Raw genomic sequence first — 23,926 nt, 5'->3', positions numbered from 1 at the left:
GTAGTATTTCAATTAGTTTTCAAGAAACCCTCTTACACTCTTACTCTTTTCCTAGAACACTCTCCTTTTGCAACTCTTGACATTAAACCTTAAGAACACCACCTCCTTCATCAGTTTCTCTTACAGGGATCCATTCATTCAACTGGTCATTCACTTAACAAGTACTCACTGGAGCAAATACCCTGTGCTGGGCACTGTGACAGGAATGAGAAAAGGACAATGGAAAAAACACATGGTCCGTGCCCTCATGGAGCTTATAATCTAGGGGAGGAGCAGACACCAAACAAATACACAAGGAAGTATCTAATTACAAAACGATAAGTGCCAAAAAGGAGAATCAGTGCTCTATATGTGTACAAGTACCTATTCCAGTATGGACAATAAGAAAGGCCCCCTAGGGGCGCCTGGGTGGCTCAGTCATTAAGCGTGCGCCTTCGGCTCAGGTCATGATCCCAGGGTCCTGGGATCAAGTCCCACATCGGGCTCCCTGCTCGGCAGGAAGCCTGCTTCTCCCTCTCCCACTCCCGCTGCTCGTGTTCCCGCTCTCACTGTGTCTCTCTCTGTCAAATAAATAAATAAAATCTTTAAAAAAAAATTTAAAAAAAATAAAAAGAAAGGCCCCCTAAAGAAAAAAAATCTTTAGCACCTATTATGTCACCAGTAGTAGTATCCCTGTTATATATGACATAATATATAAGTACACATGTTAACTAAGACATGAAAGAGAATTAACATATATAGTACAGTGTGATATGTGATATGTAAAGGATAAGCACAAGGGTATTTGAATAAATGCTAGGAATCAGGGAAAGTGTCCTAAAAGAATAATAATAAATAAAATAAATGGTAGCTATTATTCCTATGATGCCATGTGCTCTAAAAAGAGGCATGTAGTGGGTTAAGTGTTGACCCTCCCCCACCAAAGAGCCATGTCCACATCCTAATCCCCAGAACCTGTGATCATGGCCTTATATGACACGAGTGCATAACACCTTATAAACAAAAGCTGTGATGAAGATTTTTTTTTATTTAAAGATTTTATTTATTTATTTGACAGAGAGAGACACAGCGAGAGAAGGAACACGAGCAGGGGGAGTGGGAGAGGGAGAAGCAGGCTTCCCGCCGAGCAGGGAGCCCGATGCGGGGCTCGATCCCAGGACCCTGGGATCATGACCTGAGCCGAAGGCAGACACTTAACCATCTGAGCCACCCAGGCGCCCCTAAGATTTTGAGAGGTAGAGTTTTTCCTGAATTATCTGGGTGGGCCCTAAATAAGTATACATACATTCTTATCAATATAAAGCAGAGAGTTTTAAGACAGGAGGAGGAGGCAATGTGATCACAGATTAGAGCCAAAAGCCAAGGAACTCCTGGAGCCAGAACTGGAAAAGGCAAGCAAGAGATTCTTCCTTAAAGCCATGGGAGGGAGCACAGCTCTGCTGACACCTTGAGTTTGGGCACTGGCCTCCAGAACTGTGAGAGAATACATGTATTTATGTATTTATTTTTCAGTCACCCAGTTTGGGGCAATTTCTATTAGCAGCCACAGGAAACTAATGTAAAACTAAACCAATTTGTAGATGTAGGGAATTGCCTTCTGGAGCCGAAGGAAACTTCGAGGGGAGGAGATCTCAGTTATTACTACCATATGTAAAATATCAAAAAACACAAATATAAAAAAACAAAACAACAGTAAAAAGGATACTGGACATGAAACAGCATAATTTTTTTCTGGGCGAACTATAAACTGTAGCTGTGGGGAGATGTGAGAGATGAAATCAGAGTATAGCTAAGTTCAGTTAGGTCTTTAAATGGCACAACTACGGAGCCAAAACTTCTCTAGGCCCTCGGTACTCAGAGTGGTTCTTAGAGCAGCAGCTGGGGCTGTAAAGTTACCACAGAGGTTTTTAGAAATGCAGAATTGGGGACCACAGTCCAAATCTTCTAATAGAATCTGAATTTTAACAAGATTCCTGGGTCATTTGTATGCACTTTAACATTTAAGAAGCTTGCCCCTAGGGCAATGCTATTGGGAGATTTTCAAAGATTTAAAGCAAATAACTGACAAGGTAGCATCTGCATTTTAGGTCAACCAATCTGGCGGTATTATGAAGAACACATTTAACTGAGATAAAACCCAAGGCAGAGACAAATGACTGCAACAGTACTGGTAAGAGATTATGAAGTTTTGAATGAAGATGGTGGTAACAGAGATGGAAAAAAAAAAGACAATTTTAAGAAATATTTAGACCCTAGTCTGATATGTATTCACACCTAGGTTCTATGATGTGTCCCACTTCTTTGTGCTTCTATTTCTAACAGGATCTTGGAATGGGATTATTCTTGTCATAGTTTCTGTTGAAGTACCAACAGATGATAGGATGCTCAACTGAGGATGAGCCATTCTCCCTTCTGTACCCAGGCAGACAAAAGAAATGCATTCAAGACATTTTGACATGATTCATTGAGGCTTCAACCGATCAAGGATATTAAAAAAAAAAAAAGCATCAGAGAAAGTAAAGGAGTAGCTTCTTTAGAGAGCTGCCATTCTGTTATGAGCACTGTCAAAAAAAAAAAAAAAAAAATCCACAGGCCCCAAATGCAGTTACTTATGTTAAGGCCCCACACCAAAACTTAGTACTTAACTGCAGTTTCAATCCCCCCAGGAATGTAAACTTTAACATTCAACATGGAATTTCCCTGACAGCACTAGGAAATCTACTGATAGACCCCTCCATTCCCCTAAAACAATGCATTCTTTGCCAATAATTTTCTTTTCTCGTTCCCTCTCTGCCTCATAAAACCTTCCTTTTCTACACCTTGAGGGAATTCCTTTCTATTTGCTAGATGGGATGCTCCCTGATCCATGAATCATTCAAAAAACAAAAAAACAAAACCAATTTGATCTTTTAAGTTACTCAGTTGAATTTTTAACAGTACCAACCCTCTGAGGGGAATAGGCATAGGTGTGTAGGACCATCTAACCTCAAGTCTAGTGAGGAATACTGCCAGGGGACCATGGGAGAGCTTTGAAATGTGCTTTCTGCAGTTGGAAAATGCAAAGAACTAGTTTTTATTGCTGCCCCCAAAATCTTTTTTTTTTTAAAGATTTTTAATTTATTTATTTGAGAGAGAGAATGAGAGAGAGAGAGAGAACATGCACAGGAGAGGGGGTAGGGTCAGAGGGAGAAGCAGACTCCCTGCAGAGCAGGGAGCCCGATGCGGGACTCCATCCCAGGACTCCAGGATCATGACCTGAGTTGAAGGCAGTCGCCTAATCAACTGGGCCACCCAGGCGCCCTGCCCCCAAAATCTTAAGTGGACTGTAGACTGAGGTGTGACTGACTCTACTACCTCCATCCCAGAAAATGTAGAGGCTGAGGATGACTGGCTGCTTGGTGGTGGAGCCAGGAGAGTGCTTTTGGTTTAGAACCAGCTTTTATTCCTAAAACTTATCAGGGCAAGGGATGTAAGTCAAGGGAAAAAGAGCTAGAGTGGTTCATCTTGGGTTCTATCCAAAAAAGCCATCTGGAAGAGTAAAGAGTTCCTCTCAAAAAGGAACTGTAGATGCACTTCAGGCTTCCCAGGACCTGGACGAGGAAATGCATCAGCTAATGAATTGCAGGAGCTGTAAAGGTGTAGTTGGGAACTTCAAGGAGTCCTCAAAGGTGTCTCCAAAGGGAAAGAATCTGTTTTAACCAGGACCTGTAGAGATCCCTGCCATTAGACACAGAGAAGAAAACAACTGGATTTGCAGTAAAGTAAGAAATATCCTGTATCTCCTGACTTCCTGTCATTCGTCCACCGCCTAAAGGCTGTATGTGGCCTTGGAAGTGATAGTGATGTCATGCAATGAAGAAAGAAGAGAGAAGGCCCACTTCACTTCTTCAGTTCAGGCTTTCAGCTCTAAGCAGACTTAAGCTATTGCAAGGGAGAAGAATTAATACTAAACCCAACTATGAAATTTCATTATTATGAATTTCATTATCATATTTCATTATTCATTATTCATATTTTCACTATTAGTAACAGTCTAATATTAAATGCTCTACTTACTGAATTGTAATAGTTTTTATGACCTAAAATGACAACGGAAAGTTACATTATTTAAAAGTCAACAAACAACAACAAAGCCATAGAGCCCACCAGAGTTTTCATCCAGGAATAGGTACTCTACCCCAATAAAATTTAAAGGAATGGTGAAAGAAAAAAACATTTCATTTTAGTTCTGTTAAAAGCTATGCTTGCTCAATATAGAGATTAAGTTAACATTTTAGTAAATATTGCTCTTACTTAAAATACTGTTCTTTAAGCTTGTAATTCCTGGCAAGTTGAGTTGGTTCATTTAGATTAAAAAATGGCTAAACAGAAAAAGACAGAATTCTGGGACTGATGTCAGCTGTGGGCAGTAGTAACTACTGTTCCTGTCTGTGGGAGGTGGTCTCAACATACAAGCTTGCTATTGCTAGGATATAGTCGTCTCCTTCCAGTGTCTCAAACTATGAGAAGATATTATACTATTTCTGCTTTTATAAAAGGAAACACTATAATTAGTGCTATACACACAATGAAAAAGTGTTTGTAATCTCTTACTGTATCTTTGTGAAAGCTTAAAAGGAAAAATTCTCCCACAGAGCACATATGTCAGCATTTATTTTTTTTAAAAAATTCACTTTAGTGATTGTTAAGTCTAGGTCTGTTCAGAGTTGTGTAAATCTGAGACTTTATGTTTGGGTTAGGACAATTTTTCTCTTTGTTTATTAATTGAACCCAGACTTAAAAACTTTAAATGTGGTATTCATTAAATCAACATCACATTTTTAAAAAATATTTTATTTATTTATTTGACAGAGAGAGACACAGCGAGAGAGGGAACACAAGCAGGGGAAGGGGGAGAGGGAGAAGCAGGCTTCCTGTGAAGCAGGGAGCGCGGGGGGGGGGGGGGGGGGGGGGGGGGGGGGGGGGGGGGATCATGGACCCAGGTGATCCCAGGGTGATCCCTGGGATCATGATCTGAGCCGAAGGCAGATGCTTAATGACTGAGCCACCCAGGCACCCTCAACATCACATTTTTAAGAGAGAACTTATTTGTAAGCAATCTTGAATATATATCTTAAGTACTAATATAATGAAATTAATTATCTTTCCTATTTTTCTTTCTTCTTCATAATAGCAAAATAAACACCAACTGACAAGACCTGTAACCAAAATGAGTCCCTTCTCCTAGTTTAGAAAACATGATAACCTTAGACAATAACCCATTTAATAAAGAAGAGAATAAGGTAACCCTTGACTAGTTTGTCCTCAGTTCCCTGGTTAAGTCCTTCTTTATGAAATTCCACATCTTGCCAAAAGATGGCGCTCCTAAATCCAGGAAAGAAACTGAAAAGTCCTGGAGAAGTTAAAAACACTCTTTCAGATACTGAGAAACTATTACTATTAGCAAGAGACTTTTGATAGCAAGAAAGTTCAGCTTTAGAGGGTGTGCAGAATCACTTAGACATTCCCTTCCAGAAAGACTGTAAACCTCCTAAGTCTCAATTTCCTTACCTATGAAATCTACATAATAAAAGTGAGAATAATAAACGCTTTCAGAGTTTCAGGAAGAAATGCTTAGCACAATGCCTGGCAAATAGCAGGTACTTGAGCAGTGAAAGCTAGCATTATTCGTTAAAAGCCAACACAGTGTTTGTCTTGTTTGCTACTGTGTCTGCTGACTCATAGTAGGTGCTCAATATATATATCAAGTGAATGTGTTGACCTTACAAGGAAAACAGCTGGTTATTTTACCAGCAAAATGTGTTTATTCAATAATAGCAGAGGAACCGCAATTTGGGCATGCAAGTTACAGCAAGCTATAGGCAAGTCCACAGATCAAATGAGAGAAACATAATGAAGAAAAGGAAGAAGTTGGGGGTTGAGGGACTGCTGTGAATGAAAATCCACTGAAAGAAAGTAAGAGTCCTGGGTAGTAATGATTTCTCATTGGCTGAACTGTGATATTTTCTTATTGGCTGGGCTTGTTGTTGGGCCCGGAGAAATTCTTTCTTCCTCCTGCTGGAGTGGTAGGGTTCTTCCTGTCAGGAATGCAAGAGAGCTCTCTTCTTGACAAGGAGTAGTAGGGCATGAAGGCTCCCTCTTCTGGCCTCCTGCCTCCATTTTAAATGAGACTTTCTTCACTCAGTTTCACAAATGAATGGATGAATGAACCTTCACATCAACGTACAGAGTTAGCTAAATGTAGTTTTCAGTCTGAGCGTCTTGAGCCTATGAAATCAAAATCTTATGCCTGACTTGAACCTTGTCCTTCCTGACCAATGACTATAACTGCCTGTCTGACCTGTGATTTGATTGACTTCAAGAATCCTGGTCCTGCTTAAGCTGCTAGTGTGGAATTTCCATCCCCAGCCTATTTTGTCACTTAAGTCCTATATCTCTACTATATCTTAAAGAGAACAACAAAAAAATTACAACTCATATCTAAACTAGGAAGAGCTAAACCTATCAAAATGCAATTAAAATTATTTTAAGAGAAACTTAACATTAATAAATGGCACCTTTTGAACAAACAATGAATCATGGAACACTGCATCAAAAACTAATGATGTAATATATGGTGATTAACATAACAATAAAAAATTTTTTAAAAAAAGAGAAAAATAAATGGCACCTTAACATTTAAATCTTATAATTTCATTTTAAACTATAATGGTATTACTTCCTCAGTCATGACTCCTCAACACATTTATGTAAAGAAAGAATGTTTAAAATATAGGGTTAATGTTTAACAACTTCAGTGTTCCTTATGGAGGTCTTTGGTAGTTTATATTCTTTCTAGGGAGGTCTTGCACACTTACCCAATCCCAAGCCTCAAAATCATTTAACTGTCACTACACAGCTTCATTTTCCCTTCATTGTCATTTCTGGCATTACAATCTACTGAAAAACGTTCTATTTTATTTTCTAGCTGTTGTCCAACTTAAAATAGAATGCATTACAAGTCAGTAGGCCTGGTAGAATCCTCTTATACATATTGGAAAATTAGAGGAAAAAGAAAGTGTTAGTAATCCTACTCCAATCTTAATTTTCTTTATTGAGATGCTTCATAATCATTCAGAATGTTTTAAAATATAAACTTACAAAATTAGTAGTTGAGAACCAATTTTTTTTTTTGAAAAAACAATTGCAGGGGTTAAAAACAACAAATCCTCCAAAGAGAAAAGTGCAGATTTAGGGGGTGTGTAGTAAAGAACTACAGCTTGCCCAAAGAGAAGGCCTAGCCTTTGCCTTTACCCTTTTAAGATGAGGTTATCTGAGGGTCTTGGGTCATACTGAGTAGTCTAACAATGTGATTTAGGTTGAGAACTGGCAACACACAGATAGTCTTATGTTGAGTATTGGCCAGTGAAAAAGGCCAACAATATGATTTTGGGTTGGGGCTTTGGGTCACACAGTATCAGTGAACCTGGAAACTGAGATTTACTAAATGGGCAATCGATTGCCCCCTAAAAATGTTTGGACACCAAGCTCAGGTGAGCCTCCCTGATTGTCGGTACTCCATGCATACTGTCACACGTTGATGCTAGAACATTAATGTGTCCTGATTTCATGGCTAGAAGACAACTGAATCTCTGCATTTGAAAGTCTCCTAGACTCTGTTTTACGTGTGCCTTCCTTTAATCTTAATCTGTTATCTTTTCTTTTTAATAAGCCATAACCATGAGTATAATAGCTTTTAGTGGTTTGGTGAGTCTTTCTGAAAATTACTGAAACTGAATTATAAATAAATTCTATCTATTCTTACATGCCCAGCTCAATATTTGCTGTTTTTGCAAAGGTGTTTAATCTCCTGCAGCCAACAGTGGCCTATCTTTACTTTGGATTCCTTTTGTACTCATAAAGTATCACACAACTCAGCACTCAATAGTTCTTGAACTGTGTTAAATTTGTCTCCTTTTCAAACTGTAAGTTTCCCTAAATTCCTTGAGAATAGAGATTATATCATACTTTTCTTTGGAGAGTTCACAATGCTTAGCAGAGTGTGGGTTATATGATATATGCTTAATTACTTGTGGGTAGAATGAATGGAAACTTCATTCTGACCATATTAAAAATGCTTAAAAATAGTTTAAACTTCAGGAAAATTTAATTCTTTAAAATAATTAATATCCATCATTATAAATTGCCATTTTTTAGGAGCTCAATTTTTATGTGCATAAAAGAGATAAAGTTAGTCTTGATATTCTATTGTTTCCCATGGTTCAGTTCTGATAAGGGAAGGGAGGCTATCTTTATCTGTTTAATACCAGTATGTTTGCTTTAATTGAGAAGAAAGAGGGTTGTAGGTGAAACATTTGTCTCCAAATATGTCTACACTAGAAACTGTAGAATAACAAGAAGATACCTGGGTCTCTGCATGACTAAATCCTGAATACAACTACACTGTTCCAAGATTGCTCTTGGGCGGGGGGGTGGGCGGTGATTGAAAAGACATGACTCCTGGTTGACCCATGAGCTGAAACCCAGGCAATCAAAGTCACCTCTCCCTGTCCCCTATCTTTGGAATGTGAGTTCCGCTTGCCTTCCTGCTCCCAGCAGCTGCCCCAAGGACATAGCCTTGAGATAATGATGTGGTGCTGAGACTAGACAGTATAAGATAGTATACGTACTTGACTGAACCTGGTTAAGGCCTCTATATAAACTTTTAAGATTTGACAGGTGGGTGTATGGATCCACTTGTCTTGTTGTACCCTAAAACAAGCCTTGTACCTAAGTTTCCTTTGGTTCTTAAATCTGCCTTCCTCTTTCTTTGGTCTCTCCCTGCCCTCCAAATACAGGGACCAGTTTCAGATTATAACCGTGACACTCCCAAGGAGCTTGCAAATGAACGATTACCCACCTATCCTGTTTTGTGAGAGGAAAACTCTATTGCTATTGTTGTTCTGGGTCTCATATACAATCTAATAATTCCCTAACTTATCTGTTGAGGGAAATCACAGAATAGCAACAGTAGGCAAGAAGATTCTTCCATTCCCACACAGTGCTTTAAGTAATAAATATGTTAGAGCCTCAAACTCTGGGTGGATGATTTGCTTGCATAAGAAAGACGAACCATGAGAGATGATGGACTCTGAAAAACAAACTGAGGGTTCTAGAGGGGAGGGGGGAGGGGGATGGGTTATCCTGGTGACGGGTATTAAAGAGGGCACGTTCTGCATGGAGCACTGGGTGTTATGAACAAACAATGAATCATGGAACACTGCACCAAAAACTAATGATGTAATATATGGTGATTAACATAACAATAAAAAAAAGAAAAAAAAAAAAAGACAGGCAAACCTAGGGGCACATGGGTGGCTCAGTCGGTTGAGCGTCTACTTTTGGCTCATGGTCCCAGGGTCCTGCAATCAAGGGCTCCCTGCTCAGCGGTGAGTCTGCTTCTCCCTCTGTGTTCTCCCTCTCTCTCCCAAACAGATAAATAAAATCTTTAAAAAAAGAAAGAAAGAAAGAAAGGCAAACCTAGCTCCTGACAGGAAAAGGCTAGCTAAAAATTATTCATTTTGAAGCTAACTACCCCTAATCTTCTTTCCCCCCAATCCCATTTATAGAAACAAACCTGTATTCATATGCATACTCACACTTGTCAAGAATTCTCACCTGGCATTTGGGAAACTAACTAGATATCAAGTCAAATTAGCCAATGAGAACTCTCTGACTTGCAGTCTTCACTTCTTATGTTTATACTGACCGAGGGATATTGCTCTTTAAAACCTAACCTATGGCTGTATGTTTGAAATTGGTTTTTCTCTGTATTTTATAGTAAATTATGAAAATTTAATGTATCTTACTATCTTACAGGAAATAGTTAAGAATATTCATACACTGAACAAGCCATTATTTCAAGGCTGCTAAAAGAAGAATACCATTCATTTTGTATATTCAACTTTGAAATTTTTATAGCTATACATTCTTCAATACCTTAAACTTTTCCTGTATTTTCAAACATCCTCTACTTCTTTCATCTTGTCTCACAGGAAAAAGTCCCTCTATCAAGGTTAAGAACAACTTCATGTATGGTCTTGAGTGTATCCTTGTCTGTCTTCACTTCATCTCACTGTTATCTTTACTCAACTCATCTCTTAAAGATTTTTTCCTTCTATCAATATCTTGTATGTTTGCTTGTTTGTCTATCTTAAAAACACACACAGACAAAAGTCTTTCTCTGGACCCTAATATTTCCTCTACTGCTCTGCTTTTTTCATGCATTTATTAAACAAAATGATTCTCATCCCTGTCTCCATTTTCTCTCTTCTCATTTATTCTCTTAATTTGCCATCTGATTTCCATCTCTATCAAGTTACTAAAATTGTTTCCAATTCATCAATTATATAAATCTCCAAAGACATTAACCAAGTCTCCATTCTCCTTGACTTTGAGCAGGAATTAACTTTGTTGATGACTTTTTTAAAAAATGATTTTATATATCTTTGCTAATCTCTTTCCTCTTTGGCTACCCTTTCTTTCTCTTTTGCTAGCTCCCTTCCTCCTCTCAATCCTAAGGGTAGTCATCTGAACTGTTTTGCCCCTTTCCCTAATGATATTTTTTTCCTGAATTTCCTTTACTACCCCCTTTACACATTTTATCCTTGCAGTATTTGATTTATTATAGCTTTCACTTTTTAAAAAATCCCCTATCTTACCATTTATTCTACTGGATTTCCCATTTACTTCCATAAAAACCTGCTCCTTGAATTCTTCCTGCTTCCATCTACACTGCTTCCTCTCTAGACTTGCTGCACAGCCCTTTCTGGGAATGTCTGTTTGCCTCTTTCTAAGATTGGTACATCTTTTCCAGAATTCCATGTTTTCCTCTTATTTTTCAGTCTTTCTTTTTTTTTTGCTGGACTATTTCCTAAAGTTTCTGCCCTTATTTCGCTGGAGTAAAGATCACATGGGAGGAAAATCTTCTGCAGTTCCACATCCTTGATGGTCTACAAATCTTTATAACCATATCTACATTAAAACTTTGAAAATATTCTGTCATTCTAGGATCCAGTGCTGTTGATAGGTCTGATTTTTTTTTCTTTTTTTTAAGAGAGGGAGAGAGAGGATTGGGGAGGGCAGAGGGAGAGGGAGAGAGAGAATCTCAAGCAGGTTCCACGCCAAGAGAGGAGCCCAATGCGGGGCTCAATTACACGACCCTGAGATCATGACCCAAGTCAAAATCAAGAGTCAGATAGATGCTTAACTGACCGAGCCACCCACTTGCCCCAATAGGTCTGATTTTTATTCTTTCATTGATAACGTGTCTTTTATGTTTAGAAACTTTGGGGATTTATTATCATTATTATTATTGACTAGTATTATTCCTAGTTTTCATTCTTGGTATTACATGATAATATCTCCAAGTGTGAATCTTTTTTCATCTATTTTCTGATACCCTGTAGTCTACTCAATCTGAAAACTTATTTCCTTCTACATTGTAAAAAGATCTCTTATAATTAAAACATTTTTTTCTCACTTTTTTTTTTCTAAATCTCTTTTCTAGTAGTTGAATGTTAGTCCATTGGATTGGCTCTCCATGACTCTTATCTTTTCTCATATTTTCTGTTTATGTCTTTGTATGCTATGTTCTAGATTTCTTCGATTTTATCTCTGGTACTTCCCTTGAATTTTCTATTTAAGTAATCACGTTTTTAGGGTCTCAGAACTCTATTTCATTCTATGGTTGCTTCTTCTTCAGAGTACCTTGTTTGTAGCTTATAGATATAATATATTCTGAATACTGAAGTTTATAAATTGGAGTGTTTTTAAAAAATGTTCCCTTTTATTTTGTGAATTATATCTGTTTCCTTTAGAGTTTGTTTTCTGTTTTTCTTCGTCTTTCTCTTTCATAATGGTGCTTTTCCTGATTTGCCTGTTGATTCTTTATTGTATGTTTATACATACATACACACACAATATAAAATAAATATTTATGTAAATATATATTATTCTATATATATAGGTTATATAAGATATATTTATATTTATATGTTACCTATAATATATAATATACATACAAAATGTACATAAATATATATTTAACATATATAAAATATATATTTAATATGTTTAAAGTATTTAAATACATTAAATTAAAAATTTAAAATATATAAAATATATATATATATAAACTGATCACTGATGTGGTTTTCCTTTTTTTTTTAAGATTTTATTTATTCATTTGACAGAGAGAGAGAGAGAGCACAAACAGGGGATGCAGCAGGCAGAGGGAGAAGCAGGCCCCACTAAGCAGGGAGCCCAACGTGGGACTTGATCCTAGGACCCAGGGATCATGACCTGAGCAGAAGTCAGACGCTTAACTGACTGAACCATCCAGGCACCCTTCCTTTGCTTTTAGTAAGTAGGATGTCTTCCAATTTTCTCTCCTATGTAGTAATTGTGAACAAGTGGCTGGGTTTGATGGGGCAGGACCAGGAATGCTAAATATCAGGTTTACTTTAGGATGAGTAGGCAAGTAACTAGCTCTCTGGATGCTGGCCCTGAGTACCAGAATGAGAATGGTATTACTCTGTGTTGTCAACATAAAAGCTTTCATTTCCTCTCTACTATTTACACAATTCATTTGAAGAAGTCTTTTGGGGTCTGTTTGGTTTCTTTGTTTGGTAGCAGGTGTCTTTGTCAGCTCTCAGAGTGTACAATGAAGAAGGAAATGTGTGTGGTGCCTGAGTCAAGTGTACCATATTTACAATGTTATCCGCATTTTCAACCCTTAATCTCACTTCTGTTCTCTGCCATGCCTCAACCAACTCTTTTGTAGCTTCTTCACTGTAATTTTTGGCAATGGTTTTGGGTGTTATTCCTAGTCAGACCTCTACTATAGCTTTGTTTCCCAGGAAATTGTTGAAGTTTTATTTACTTTTCTCTTCTCTGCTGATCATCCTTCTCTCCACATAAGTACATGCATACAAACACACTATCTTTACTTTTTTATTTATTCCTCAGTTTTTCTACTTCTAAATTTTTTATTTCAGCATGTATAGGAAAGAACATTAGGCAAATTATATGCCAAGTCCACCATCTTTTTTTTTAAAGATTTTATTTATTTATTTGAGAGAGAGAACGAGAGAGAGAGAGAGAGAGAGAGCATGAGGGGGGGAGGGTCAGAGGGAGAAGCAGACCCCCCGCTGAGCCGGGAGCCCGATGCGGGACTCGATCCCGGGACTCCAGGATCATGACCTGAGCCGAAGGCAGTCGCTTAACCAACTGAGCCACCCAGGCGCCCCCCGAGTCCACCATCTTGAACAGTTAGCCAAGAATAACTCTCTATAGATTTTATAAGCATATATTTGCCACTTAGATAGAACCTATTGCAGAATCCCCCCAACTGACTATCCCTTGGTCACGTGACCACCTCTACAAAATTCTTATTCAAAGGGAATTAGAATTACTTCCAGGGTAATGGGAAGAGCTCACATCTATTTAGTTGTTTGGTAACCTAACAAATTCGTTTTATTAATCAAGGAAGAGGAGAAAAATGGTGACTGGTTAGGCAACCAACCGTGTCTGCCATCATAATTTTTTTTCCATATCATCATCATTTATTAACAAGACTAGGGAAGCTCATTTTAAAATTGAGTCTTTTATTAATCAGCATCCCCCAGCAGTTAAGTGTCGGCTCCAGGAAAAAAACTGCACTGGGGTCCAGCAAAGATGTAATTTTAAGACCCAATGTTTTAAGTTGGGGTATGCAAAAAGAAGGGGGAACAATGGACCGAGAATAGGTAAAACCAAAAAGGTCCAGAAGCCAAGGCTGTGGGACACGGCTGAGCTGAACAGACCTAATGGACACACATACTAAAAGAGATACTAAGGGCCAGACATCTGGAGCCTACCAACCCATTCTGACAACTAATGGTGTGATAAGGGTGAGAATGAAAGGCTAACATGCTAAGGATGATAGAACATACAGATGAAAAGAACCAAAAAACATGGATGACTTTGTTGAGCCAATTAAAATATGTTGGAAACACTTTCACCTTGAGATTTTCTGTTTTTGAGACAATTTTGAGAAAATTAAGGCACTATTAGTCAAATCTAGTTACATATACACACGTATATAATTTTACATATATGGGTTCATGTTGTGTATGTATTATTTTACAAACTATTTACTCAGTTGTACTCCTTGATATATTTCCATATCAAGCAATACAGATTCATGCCATACTTTTTAATTCTTATAAAGTATTCCACTTTAGAGATGTGCTGTACAATAATGCCCTCTTATCTGTGCAAGATCCTTCTAAGACAGCTCCAGTAGATGCCTGAAACCAATGCTAGTAACAAACCCTGTATATACCATGTTTTTTCCTACACATACATAGTTATGATAAAGTTCAGTTTATAAATTAGGTACAGTAAGAGATTAACAACAATGGCTAATGATAGAATAATTACAATATAATGTAATAAAAGTTATGTGAATGTGGTCTCTTTCTCTAAATATCTTATTGTAGTGTACTCACCTTTCTTCTTTGGATGTGAGAGGATAAAACACCTACTAGAGGTGAAGTGAATGTCACAGGCATTGTGACATAACATTGGGCCACTATTGACCCTTTGATGATATATCAGAAGGATCATCTGCTTCCAGATTGTGGTTGACCTCAGGTAACTGAAACAACAGAAAGGGAAACCTTGGACTAGGGGCAGGACTACTATAATCATTTTAAAGCAATCCCCTATTGTTTTTGAAATAATATGTTTTTAAGTATGAGTTTTAGTTGGTTGCCCAACCACCCATTAATTTCAACCCACCCTACTCAGTATTTTTTTTTAAAGATTTTATTTATTTGTCAGCGAGAGAAAGCAAAAGCAGGGGGGAGCGGCAGGCAGAGGGAGAAGCAGGCTTCCTGCTGAGCAAGGAGCCTGATGCAGGACTCCATCCCAGGACCCTGGGTCCATGACCTGAGCTGAAGGCAGACGCTTAACTGACTGAGTCACCTAGGCGTCCCCACCCTACTCAATATTGACAAAAGTTTCATACAATCCCATTTTCTAACTGCCAGATCCTGATTGCCTACAGTACTAAATTCCTTAAATTAAAAATTGAGTCTTCTTACAGATTAGTTTCTAATTTTATCTTTATTGTCATTACTTTCCAATAAGCACCTTCTATTATAGACCAACAAGTTACTCGTTATCATAGAGTGCATCCGTAATCTTGGTTCTTTGTCTTTGCTCATGGCACACTTTCTGGACAGTCTTCTTTCTCTTCATTAGGTATCCTGTAAGCAGACTCTTTCCACTGATATTTTGCAAAACCCTCCAGGGATTACAAAGAGGACAAAGATAGTTCTTTGAGTTCAGTGAAGTGTATTTTCCTCTAGGTCAGGACTGTCTAATAGAAATAAGATGCAAGCCACCTACGTAATTTAAAACTTTCTAGTAGCCATATTTAAAAAAAAGATGAACAGGTAAAATTCCTTTTAATATACTGACCCAGTGTATACCAAATGTTAATATTTCAATAGGTACTCAATATAAGAATTAAGATATTTTATTTTTTTGTACTAAGTTTCAAAATATGGTGTATATTTTGTACTTATTGCATGTTTCCATTTGGATCCATCACATTTCAAGGGTAAAGAGCCGCATTTGATTAGTTCTAGGGCAGTTCTAGTGGGGTCCATTTTCAGTCTCCTCCTTCTTCCTTAAGTCTCCAAGGAACTGTGATAAGAACAATCTGTCATGTGAATTTCTAGCACTTTTTGTTAGTACCTCTCATTATCATGCGGCTTCCTCTCATTATGTACCTTTTGACGCATTTGTCTTGTCTCATAAATTAACCTGTAAATGCTTTTAAGTCTGGGACCATGGGCTGATCCAATCTCAAGGTTGGGAATAAGTTTAATAAAACCATGAACTAATTCTTTTGATGTATGGCTCCCCTTCACCTAGTGTCTATGAAGTAAGCCTTTAGAATCTAATTAAGGTCAAATCCAGTGGTTGAGGGCATCCACATATCCTCAGGCAGAAAACTTCTGTGACTAGTGCTAGAAGGGGATCTTCTTTTCAGGATCTGAAATCTGTTTCTCTCAAGTCTGCATCTCTTGAGACCGACCACATGAAATAAATCTAATGTCACATGACTAGTGTTTATTTGGAGATGTTCCAGGAGCTTTCTCTCTATGAGAATCCTCCCAAGTCCAACCAGTACTTTTTTTTAATGCGGTACGTTTTGGGGTTCTCTTCATCATCTGCTCTTCTATGAAATAATCCCAGCTTCTCGGAGGTTGTTTTTTGTTGTTTGTTTGTTTGTTTGTTTAAGTGCTCAATCTAGATTGAACACAGAACTCCAGTTACGGTTTGGCCAGTTAAGAGTATTAAGTGGATTACTATTGACTGCCTTTCAATAAAACACAGTTCCATTAGGCATCAAGACACACTGCTCATGAAAAAGGGGGATGGAAGAGGAGGAAGCTAGGACACATTAAGTCATGCCCTCATGCCGACGTTTAGTCTAGAACTGTATACACATACACCAGACAGTTCTTGAGGTTAGTTAATTTTTCTTAATGTCGTCTGTCTTTTCAAATGAACCAAGGACTCTTCAGACATTTTGTTTTTGGTGGGGGCCGTCAGACCAAAGGACCGGCTAGCAGAGATAACTTTAAGATAACTGAGCTGAGAATTCAGAAAGCTTAAGGAAAGCGGACCTGAGACCAGAGAACCGTGTATAAAGTGTCCAAGGGCTGGGAGCTCTGGCTGGTGATGAAGATCGCAATTACCCGGTTCTTCAGACTTCATACTTACTGCTCTTCTCTCCTTTATAGGAATTATTACTTGTCTTCATCTTAGGGAAAAGAATAGGAGAAAAGATGCAGTCAGCTCAAGTAATTGCCAGCAAAGTTCTCCGGTAGCGAGCTGGACGCAGCAGGCCTGACTCCGCAGGGACACCCACCTGACCGCCGAGTCCTAGGAACGCGCGCGTTCGCGCCCGTGCCCGTTCCGGGGCGCGCCCTCGGCGCCAGGGCAGTCCTCCTCGCAGCTCCGCTCTGCGGGCGGCAGGCGGGCGGCGGCGCGCGCGGACGGGGTGGGGCAGGAGGGAGCCGACGTGCCGACGTTGGCGCCGCTGCAGGCGGGTGACGTGTAGGCCCGCGCCTGCTCCGCCCCCTCCCTCCTCTCCGGGTTTCTAGGTCTGTTCGGTGGTCGGGACACTGTACTCTGTGACTGGGAGCGACCCCAGAGAGCTCTGGGTGGGGTGCAGAGGAAGGCATAGCGGTGCAGTCGCCCGCTGGCATCTTCAGCTCTGCCCTCCGCTCCCCACCCGGCGTGGAAAGTAAAAATGAAAACGAAAGGGAGGGAGACGCGAAGGTAGGAGCTGACCGAGTGATGGGAAGCGCGTGAGCTGGGGCCGAGAGGTGAGGAGGTGGAGGTGGGAGAAGGAGGAGGGGCGCCGCGTCCAGGGGTAGCTGGCCGGAGGCAGGGACTTCGGGGTGGGCGACGCGACCGGACAGTCCCCTCGGGACTAGGGGGCAAGCCACGAGCTGTCATCCCTCTCGGGGCCTGAAAAGTCTTGACCGTGGTCTCTGACAGTCTGGTCCCACTCTTGGAATTTGTAGGTGGGGGGGTGGTGATCAAAAAAATCAACCCAAGTCACATATTGCCCAGGTGTAAGGCCACAACGTGGTGACCAGATGGGGTGATTTTTCGTTCCTGTGCGAGGGTAATTTGTTTTCTTTAGGTTTTGTTTTGTTACAAAGCTGTGGTAACTTTCGTTTTCCTCTCACAAATTTTGGAAGAAAAGTATGCTTTATATTTTTTTTTACCCCCACACTGCAAAGTAAATAGTCTGGTTAGGGAGTTGGTCGTGGTGACTTGTGGGTGAATTTAGCAATCTCCGAGTCTAGAATTTCATTTTGAAGTAAGTAAATGTGTGCGAGTGTGAGGGAGGTGGTGTGGGAATAGGGGCAGTTGTATTAAATAGTTTTTATATCATAAGTTAACTTATTTATTGAATGCAATGCGTTCGTGTATTTTGCTATTCTTTGGTTTAAAAGAAGCATAATTGATATGAATGGTATCACATGTGTACTCAAGTTAGTAAGCATATTTTCTTTCTCTAAGTAAGATTGGATTGAATAACCAGTATCTCCATCACTAGATTTCATGTTTCATGGATGAAATTTTTTTTTCTCACTTTCAGAGTGTTGTGAAAAGTTAAGAATTCAGCTTTTGATTCTACTCTGGATTGAACTTCTGTGCATGTATCTTTTATTTTTAATGGTGGCTATAATAATAGTCTCGCATGAGAAAAATGCTCCTTAGAGATGCCAGTTAAGTGTAGGCTAAATAATCTTATTTGAGTGAATTAATTTTTCATGGTTTAGCCTTCTTGATCCCTGTTGAACAGTTCATTCATGTCATCATCTGTGCCAGGCACTGTGCTAGGCCTAGAAAATCAAGAGAGATACAGTGTCTGTGCTTATGGAACTTTCTATAGTCCCACACCCTTTTAACAGAATCTTAAGTAGGGTTCCTTTTCATGTCTTGGATCTCTAGTGAACCAAAGTAAGGCTTTTCATGAAACTAAGTTATTGTCAGTGTTTATATGTAACTGGCCTCTAAAGAGGAGCAGATTATTTTTCTTGAACAGCATGACTTGATTTTGCCTTTGATCAAAAAGAAAGTATATATGCCAATGTTTTGCCAGTTAAGAGTAATTTTTTTTCTTTTTTTTTTAAGATTTATTTATTTGAGAGAGAGGGAGCACGAGGGGCAGAGGGAGAGGAAAAGAGAGAAATCTCAAGCACACTCCCCACTGGGTGGGGAGCCCAACGTGGGGCTCTATCTCAGGACCCTGAGATCATGATCTGAGCCGAAGTCAAGAGTTGGCCGCTTAACCAACTGAGCCACGCAGGAGCCCCAAGAATAATTTTTTTTTTCTTTTTGCAAAATTGGCTTAAATACAAAGTTCACAATTGGAAGTCACTTTCTACCTGAAAAAGACTATTTTTCCAGCTTTTACATTGGTCTCATTGGATCTCCTATGTGTTATTAACTTCTAATTCACAAGAATTATATGCACAAAGCATATGCATCAGAAATATGTATGGTACTTACTGACAAGTAAGTTTTTTGCCCCGTAGTATCTTCTCTGGAAAGGTAGTTAGCATAAGCCTTTGCAGTGCAAAATATATCTTGATATAATGTGGCACAGTTTTCAACTTTGAGAAGATATCTACCTGCAGTTGAAATTTTAACAAACACAAACATTAATGGAAAGAAAAAGTGCATAATTACCAAGGAGGAAAGAATAAGGTATCTTATGTATTTATTAATTGTAAGAAGGTAGGCATTACATGTCTGTCTCCTACAATGTACTGTGAAGTTTTTTAAAGTAGGTACTGGGTCTTATTTCTTACATCTTTTGCCTACTATAGTGCCTAGCTCATAGTAGACTATATAATATATAAATGTTCATTCATTTAGCATATATCATCTCATTTAAGTCCTCTATTTTGCATGTACATGAGCAAGTATGTTTGAGAATGTTTGCTGTTTGTTCAGTTTCATTTTTCTGCTGTTAGGTATGATCATCGGCTTTACAGGTTGTCTTATTTCTGAAACTCTGTTAATCAGTTTTAATGCAATTTAATCCATCTCTGAATATTCTGTTTTAATCAGATCATTCACCTGAAAGGGGCAAAAAAAATCATTTTGAGGGGCGCCTGGGTGGCTCAGTTTGCTAAGCCTCTGCCTTCAGCTCAGGTCAGGTCGAGCCCTGCATTGGGCTCCCTGCTCAGTGGAGAGCCTGCTTCTCCCTCCCACTCTGCTGCTCCCCCTGCTTGTGTTCTTTCTCTCTGTCTTTCAAATAAATAAATAAATGAAGCTTAAAAAAAAATCATTTCGAAACTCCTCTTTATTTTATGGATCAGAAAGTTGATACCCAGAGAAGTTAGCTGATTTTTTATCATCAAACAAAAATGGACATCTGAGCTCAGTTCTCGTTATTTTATTTTATTTTATTTTATTTTATTTTTATTTATTTGACAGAGAGACACAGTGAGAGAGGGAACACAAGCAGAGGGAGTGGGAAAGGGAGAAGCAGGCTTCCTGCCAAGCAGGGAGCCCGACGTGGGGCTTGATTCCAGGACTCTGGGACCATGACCTGAGCCGAAGGCAGACGCTTAAGGACTGAGCCACCCAGTCGCCCCAGTTCTCGTTATTTTAATTTGACTTTCGTACTATGTCATTTTGCCTCTCCTCATTGTTATTTGAATAGGCTAACTCTTGGGCATCTTTGTAAATTAAGATAGAGTCTCATTTTATCTTTCTGGTTTTGGAGTTTTGGGCTTCCTCCACTTCTGTGGTCTCTTCAAAGAGAATTGTTAGGAAGTTCATTCATTATCAAAGGTTTGAACTGACACGGAAAATAAGGGTGGAATTTGGAAGAGGTACATAATTTTAAAGCTAGTAATATGTAATAAATTTACAGGTAGCAGTAAGCATTCTCAGGATATGTTTTAATAAGATCATTCCTGAGAAATATTTATATTTGAAGGAGAGAAAGTTCACACCTAGTTATTTAATAACCAAACCAGAGATTTTCAAACCTACTGAATCAGAATTTCTGGGAATGGTGTCTAGAAATGTCTGTGTTCAAACAACTCCCCAGTGATTCCAGTGCAACTAGTTCATATTGGAGAACTTCTGATTAAACCATATGAATTCAGAAGCCTCTTAATTTTCTGTTCTGGTCTATTAAAGCAGAACTTCAGAAGAAGGGAGGGAATTATCTCAGGATTATGGAGTAGTCAGAGAGGTAGTTGCTAATGTTTCCCAGAATTTTTATTTTTACTTATTTTTTTAAATATTTATTTATTTTAGAGAGAGAGAGTGGGTGTGGTGGGGGTGGGGGGAATAGAGAGGGGCAGAGGGAAAGGGAGAGGGAATCCCAAACAGAGCCCAAGGTAGGCCTCCATTTCACAACCCTGAGGTCATGACCTGAACCAAGACCAAGAGTCAAACGCTTTACTGACTGTGCCACCCAGTCGCCCTACTTTCCCAGCATTTTTGAAGACTAGCTAGGTCATTTTGAAGTTAAGTCAGTGACTAGCAAGTCACTCAGTTGTGTGTAGCTAAGAAATATGGCATGCAAATCTGATAAAGGAAAACATATTCCCCATTCCAAAGAGAGGAAATTCTTATTGGTGAGACAATTTTTCTTTTTTTCTTTTCTTCTTTTTTTTTTTTTTCCTATCTGGGATGGTTGATCTTGAGCCTGCAGGGAGAAGGCTGGCCCCAGACTTCTCCAAGTTCACGTTTCTTTGCCTCCAATTCTTACACGCCCAAAGACAGAAAACCACACAGACACACCTTTGTTGGAGGGTTCTATTTGCCTTTTTAGAAAAATGTCTTTACTTACTTTCTCGGAAGTCAATAACATGCCCAACAGGCTAATCAGATGAAACAATATAAAAATGTTAAATTCTACTTTTAAACATCAATAGAGATGAATATACCTTCATCTTGGTTTAAGAAACTTAATTATAAAACCCTACATAAATGATTTATAAGAAGAACTTAATGTGAGGATAATACTGTTTTCAAAAATAACATAAGTGCATTTTTTTCCCAGTGTGCATGCATTTTCTAAATTAGACCTGATTTAAGCAGGGCTTTTAACACCAGGGGGGTTCGTTAAGTGGTTTTTCTGAGCATTCTTTAAGGAGTGAAGGAAATTTGCAAAATATTAGCACTTTCTGTACTCTGAGGTTGGGGAAACAAGGAATAACCTAAAGATTACTTCTGGAAAGAGTTACAGATTAATGTTCTGAGTACACATTATTGAACAAATAATTATTGAGTTTCTTGGTGTAGGCTAAGAACCATGCAAGGTACTGGAAAAAAGCAAGACCATACACTACTGCAGTTGTGGGAAAAAGCAAGACCATACACTACTGCAGTTGTGAGGTGCTAGTCAAGATGCTGGCTTTGTGAGACTTTGAATTGACCTGAAGCAAGGAAAAATACTAATACCCATGAATGCTGCCTGGTCAGTCTGAAGTAAGCAAGGTAGAGGCTTTGTCATTGATTTAAAAAGTGAAAAAGTTGGTATCCTAAGTTACTGATTTTGCCCATTAGCTTGGGGAAAAAAATTAGAGTTATTAGGGAATTTGAAAAATGGTTGATTTAACTCCAGTTTTTCAGAGCTCTTCTCTTTGTATTTATTGGATATAATAGAAATGCTAGTTAAGAAATATCAGGTGAGTGAACGCTGTTCCTACATTCTACTATGGTTTCCCTTCTGAGCCCACTCCTACCCTAGGTTTTCCAGTAACTGTCAACTTTTACCATTGCTTTTTGTTTCCTGTTATATTAGCTTGAGATTTAGAAAATACCCAAATATTAATTTTAGAATTAAATTTCTGCGTGTATAAGTTCTTGAGTTCTTTGAGAAGAGTGGCATCATGAATTGAATAAATCATGTTAGATTTTTATTTCTTTTGTGTTTGAGAAAACTTACTAGTTTGCAAAACATCTCCTTAAGGACTAAAATAAATTAATCAAATGATTTGATTAACTTATGTGGGGGGGGATATTTTTGAGGTCCCGAAATGATGATGTAAACATTAAAAAAATATATATTTTATATATGTGTGTGTGTGTGTGCATGCGTGTGCACTCATGTGCATGTGTGTGTATGTGTCCAGACCTGTAAATACTGCCCCTTTTTTGTGGCCACTTTGGCCTCCTTTTATCCTTCTACTCAGTCCATCCATCTGGCCAAAATACTTACTGAGAACCTACTATGCCCCAAACACTATTTTATTTTTGGTGATGTGGATACCACATGCACCAATGAACAAAGCAAAATTCCCACCCTCACAGGGCTCATATTCTATTGGATGAAGCTGATTAAAAACACAGAAAATGTGTGTCATGTGATAAGTGCCATGAGGTAAAGTGAGTTGGATGTAAGAGAAGGATCAAAGAAGGGGGTGCTGCTTTAGATAGGGTGTTCAGAGAAGTCTTCTCTGGTAAAGAAACATTTAAGCAAAGACCTGAGGAAATGAAGGAGCTACCTATGTGGCATGTGGGAGAAAACTGTTCATGCAGGGAGATCTGCTTAGGATAGTTATATCACTGGAAGGAAGGCCAATATGGATGTCCCAGTATGAACAAGGAGGAGAGTTACAAGAGATCAGATCAAAATGTAAGAGAAAGCGAAATTCTTTAAGCCTTTTGAAGCTTACTCAGAGATATGGGAAACCTTTGAAAGATTTTGAGCAGAGGAGAGCCACAAATGTTAACCTGTTTGGGGAAGAATCATTCTTGTATATGTATGGAAACTAGATTGTTAGAGAGTAAGGATGAAAACAGGGAGACTAGATAGGCGATTGTAATAATCCAGGGAAGAGAGGGTGGTCAGATTCTGAGTGTGTGTGTATATATATATATAATTTTAAGATTTTTTATTTATTTGACAGAGACAGCGAGAGAGGGAACACAAACAGGGGGAGTGGGAGAGAGAGAAGCAGGCTTCCCACAGAGCAGGGATCCCGATGCAGGGCGCGATCCCAGGACCCTGGGATTATGACCTGAGCGGAAGGCAGACGCTTAACGACTGAGCCACCCAGGCACCTCGAGATTCTGAGTATATTTTGAAGGTAGAGTTGGGAGAATTTGCTGATGAGTGAAGCATAACTCCAAGTTTTTTTGGCCTTAGCAACAGGCAGAATGGAGTTATGATTGATTAAAGTGAGGTAGACCACAGGAGGAGATTTTCAGAGATCAATTTTGATATTTTTAAGTTTGAGTTGACTATTAGACATGCAAGTGGAGATGTGAAAGAGTAATGGGTATACAAATCTGGACTACAGATGAGATGTGTGGGATGGAGGTAAGAATTTGG

At 38.9% G+C, this 23,926-nt stretch overlaps 1 protein-coding gene, 1 long non-coding RNA gene and 1 other non-coding gene across 8 annotated transcripts in view; 1 reads left to right on the top strand and 2 right to left on the bottom strand.

Moving 5' to 3' along the window:
• The window catches only part of LOC141372967 (uncharacterized), a 50,247-nt gene extending 33,169 nt beyond the window's left edge, over window positions 1–17,078 (bottom strand). The window contains exons 1-4 of the long non-coding RNA XR_012378510.1: window positions 16,970–17,078; window positions 16,725–16,861; window positions 15,164–15,406; window positions 14,532–14,680 (exon numbers count right to left, since the gene is read on the bottom strand). This is a non-coding gene — a long non-coding RNA (uncharacterized lncRNA). The remainder of the gene's footprint in view (window positions 1–14,531; window positions 14,681–15,163; window positions 15,407–16,724; window positions 16,862–16,969) is intronic.
• Window positions 17,079–17,127: 49 nt separating this feature from the next.
• Window positions 17,128–23,926, top strand: part of ASCC3 (activating signal cointegrator 1 complex subunit 3) — a 332,162-nt gene continuing 325,363 nt past the window's right edge. For 2 of the 6 annotated variants that reach the window (XM_073893707.1, XM_073893706.1), the window contains exon 1: window positions 17,128–17,429. The gene's annotated coding sequence lies outside the window, so the exon portion shown is untranslated. Of the gene's footprint in view, window positions 17,444–17,815; window positions 17,933–23,926 lie in introns of all 6 variants that reach the window. The other 4 variants (XM_073893704.1, XM_073893705.1, XM_025863078.2 and 1 more) reach the window with 4 other exon arrangements.
• LOC112819464 (small nucleolar RNA SNORA38) lies at window positions 21,268–21,400 on the bottom strand. Its single transcript, XR_003206860.1, has one exon. It is a non-coding gene; the product is annotated as a small nucleolar RNA SNORA38 (small nucleolar RNA).

Source organism: Callorhinus ursinus, unplaced genomic scaffold, assembly GCF_003265705.2.
Source record: "Callorhinus ursinus isolate GAN/ISIS: 27379988/994484 unplaced genomic scaffold, GSC_fseal_2.0 scaffold6, whole genome shotgun sequence".
Taxonomy (NCBI): domain Eukaryota; kingdom Metazoa; phylum Chordata; class Mammalia; order Carnivora; family Otariidae; genus Callorhinus; species Callorhinus ursinus.
This window is presented reverse-complemented; position numbering and strand designations above follow the sequence as displayed.